This window comes from Mastomys coucha, unplaced genomic scaffold (assembly GCF_008632895.1).
Source record: "Mastomys coucha isolate ucsf_1 unplaced genomic scaffold, UCSF_Mcou_1 pScaffold22, whole genome shotgun sequence".
Classification (NCBI taxonomy): Eukaryota; Metazoa; Chordata; class Mammalia; order Rodentia; family Muridae; genus Mastomys; species Mastomys coucha.
The window spans coordinates 80611091-80615593 of NW_022196905.1; positions in this window are offsets into that span (position 1 = coordinate 80611091).

The following is a 4503-nucleotide window of genomic DNA, read 5'->3' on the forward strand; positions in this document are numbered from 1 at the left end:
AGCCCAGTGAAGTTGTAGGCATCTAACACAGCAACTTGAAGGTCTTGGCGGGCACCCTGCCTCCATGAGGTCTGAGAGTGCATTCATGAACAACAAATCTTAGTTTGTGCTTATGGCTTGCAGTAATGTAAGCCATGTAATGCTGCATAAAGAAGAAAGCAATCTGACCACGGCTACTCTGAACAAAATAAAATGCACTAATGATTTAGAGCATGTGTGAAAGGCCAAAATATCTACCCAGGCAGGGTAGATTGGATATCATATACTAGTGAAACCAGGCAGGCTTAGATAAATGTGCAGAATATTTGCCCTCTTAAAGCTAGAAATTGATTCCTAGCTTTGGTCATAGTTACCATTAAGAAGAGTAGGCACAATTCAATAGAAACTTATCATTAAAAGTGAGATAATGTATGTCTCATTAGTAAACAATGCCTATGACATTGTAAGAGTTTATTATTTTGGAGACAGGGACATAGCTCAGTCAGTACCTGCCTTCCAAGCATGAAGGCCTGACTTCTAATCCCAGAGTTCACATATAAAAAAACAGACATATTGGCATATGTTTGTAATCTCAGCACTGGAGAGGTGGAGATAAGTCGATCCCTGGGCTTCACCAGCCAATCAGCCTAGCAGAATCACTGAGCTCCAGGACTCAGCAAAAGAGCTTGTCTCAAAACACATGTTGAACAGCTCCTAAAGAATGACATCTAACAATGATGCCAATACATGGATGAATAGATAGCTGGATGCATAGACAGACAGACAGACAGACAGACAGACAGATAGAATTATGGAAATTTTTATTTTATATTTTTTGAAATTGTTATTTATGGGGATCTGTAGTAATTATAGGAACTACTTAGCCAATATACAGTTATAATTCCTTAGCACAATTTTATCTCATAGTATTAAAATGTTTCTCTAAAACTAATTGGTTTCCTAGCTGACTCATGAAAACCCTAAGACTAAAACCCTAAGTATGCTGACTCTTGTGGTTTGCTTGCTGCTAATGAGTCACTGAATTAAAGAAAACCATTTCTGGGTATTTCTGACCTATATTTTCCCAGGATAATTACCTCCCACAGACACCTTCAGACATTGCCTATTAAACAAAAATGCATAGTGGGGAAATAAGACTTTCTCCAACATAATCTAGGTCTTTAATCAGAGACTCCCGGTTCTAAGCAGCTCTTCAAAATGAGTGTTCACGCTTCTGAGGTTCACTACACTGAACTAAGAAACGGACACAGAGACTATCCTCAGCAAACATTCACGGAAAGCATCCCATGTTCAAGGCAGATCAAAGTCTCAAAATGTGCACTGCTATATTAGTAGAACCTAAACCAAATTCTCTCTCTTCATTAGGGGACATATAAGTAAGGAAGAGTATATACAAATTTTGAAGCCAAACTAGTCTGGATTAAAATTCTGACATGCTTACCAGATGCATATATTTAGCATGACTCTTAGCCTCTTAGTTTGCGTGACTGTCTCCAAAGACTGAGACATCAATGGTATGAAAATCCCTTGACTTTCCATTATTTAGCAGGCATCTAATAAAGGATTACTTTCTTGTTTCCATTCCAACTTCTTGTGGAATGTAAAAATTAAGCAACTGATATACTTAATTAATATAAACATTTAATTAATATACAATATACTTGATTATATATTAAGATACTTGATTAATTTATGTTTTTATACAAAGAATGCATCTGATGATGAAAACAGATGACATGAACATCCTTAGATGAAGTGCTGAATGACAGCCTCACACCTCTATGCCACCCATTTATCTCACATAGACATGACTGGAATAGCTTAGGAGGAAATGTCACATGCTTGTTTATTGTTCACTTATTTAACAAATATTAATCCCTATTATATGGCAGGCACTGATAATATGAAAATAAACGACTCCTTTGACTCACAGGCATCCATTTCTCAGGCTGCGCTAGACTTACCTTGAGTATAATGTCATAATGTCTATTCTACAGAACCCAGGTCTGCAGCTTTCTAAGTGTTTTAAGAAAACTAAGTTTGGGGGGAAAGTTTTCAAAATTTCATTCCTATGAAGTTTTTAGAAACAGTAGTGTTCTTGGAGGCATAAAATTTAGTACTAATATTTGCCATGAACCTGTTCTCAAGGGATCAGTTTGGGGTTGGTCAGAACAGATCTACAGTGTAATGACAAGTCGTTTCCCACGCAGCATTTCTGAAATCCCTTGGGGGAAGCTAAGGGCAGGCAGGTGTTTATCCTCAGTGCTCACACTGGGCTAATGGGACAGCCACGGTCACTAAGCCCAAACTGGACCAGAGATTTGGTTCTGCAGCTTATCTGCCTCTCTTGAGCAGATTGAGAAGTTCGTCTATCCTCATTACTCAATAATGGTCATAATTCCAGCCTCTTAGAATTCTTGAGAGGAATAAATATGACAAGAAGGAAGGTGCAAGGTATAGTCTAAAGGGAGAGCTTACTAGACATTCTCCCACCCTGTTCTAGGCTGCATTTTATTACATCCTGGGTAAGTACAGCACGACCAGTCGGAGATAAATACATCCTGCTTGCCTACAAAGCAAGCAAATGTGCTTCTCTCTGTCTGTATTTCCTCTGTTATTTTGTTTGCAGTTTTGTGGTCTCTGCAATTCTGTATCTTAAATGCTGAGATGATGGAAGGCAAGAAATCCTGCCTGCTACCTTCTAAGAGTTCTTACATCTACCCATCATTTTGTCATCTGGTCATTTTTACAACATCCACCCAGCATTATCATGTACCTTGTACAATTTAGAAACTCTAAGTTTACCTGGGATTTGATGTTTGAGAAATTGAAAGAAGAGGGGGGAGGGAGGAGTCTTGATGGTGTCTAAACCACCCTTTCATATATACACTGTAGTACAGTGTCTGAAAGTCATGACATTGACACTTTGGTCAATACTGTAACCCATGTTTATCAAATAGCTCAATATTTAAAAAATAGTTCAACCTTGATACTTAAACCCAGAGTGTCTCCTACAAGCTGTTTAAGCAACTATTTAATCCTACTCGACTCATTTTCTTCATCTACAAAACTTTCTTCATCTACATAAAATGATGTTATTTTTCTCAAGAGTCAGTCAGAAATAAAGATCAGATGAAATCAAAACCAAGGCTAGGAACATAGAAAAGATAATAAATAAAATGCAATAATAATGTTCATTTATATTTGAATATTAATATCAAATTTTATACTTACAGCTAAAAAACTCTAAAAGCTAGAGTAAAAACTTTAAATTTTTTGTTTTTATTATAAGGGTTTATATAAGGCGGTTTAAAGATTTCAATTTTCATGGTATTGTCCTTTGGCTGTAGCTTAAATGAATAAAAAGGAGTTGAAAGTAGAGATACTCTAATTTGTCTCATGTTATCCTATACTGTTAATACATCCATCTTCCAAAAAGGAAAACAAACACTTATTATATTTGACATTATAATCATATTCTATCTTCCTGGCTATAATTTTTCACCAATAGTTAACCTTAGTTGATTTGCTTTATTCTCAGCATTATGCAATCAGATCATTCAGTCACAGATCCTCTCTCAATGGAGAAGTCTGCCTGTCCGTCTATATCCATCACTGGCAAACCAACATTTAAATTGTACCTTCTGTCTCTCCCCACACCTGCTCCTAACCCCTACTCCCCTCCCTATCCTCTCTTCCACCCAGATCCCTCCCTTCCTCTGTCTCTAATAACTATTTTGTTCTCCATTCTAAGTGTGATTTACACATCTTCACATGGCCCTTCCTTCTTCTTTATCTTCTTTGTGTCTGTGTGGGTATGTCTTAGTATTCTGTACTTTTTGGCTAATATTCACTTATGAATGAGTACATACCATGCATGTCCTTTTGAGTCTGGGTTATCTCACTGAGGATGATATTTTCTAGTTCCATCCATTTGCCTGAAAAATTCATGATGCCCTTGTTTTGTTTTGTTTTTTAACATTTATTGCATTATGAAGAGAAAAGTTACATGATTTCAATTTATCTGAATTTGTTAACATTTAAAAACATTTTAAGTAAATAGAATTAAATCACATTCTTGTTTCCCTTTTGTACCCCAACTTCTCCCAGAGACCCCTCTTCAATACCTACAATATCTTTTTTGTCATATTCCTTAAACTTAATAAAATATTATAACAATAAAAATGAGTATTATAAAAGTTGTTTGATATAAAACACAATCAATTTAACAGTCTTATGTAGATGCTTGTCTACAGCAATACTGAAAATACATACATTTTTCTCAATATAAATTTTAAATAACTCCAAACATATGAACTGTATATTTCAAAATAATACATCACTACTAGCATTTTCTTAAATGAACATATATATGTAAAGTCTTTTTGTTTGTTTGTTTGTTTTGTATTTAGTAGAGTTTAAAATCTTGGCTCTCACTGTGTTACAAGCCCAAAATAAGAACAATTTTTAGACATTGGATTTCATTGTAATAAGGCTGTACTT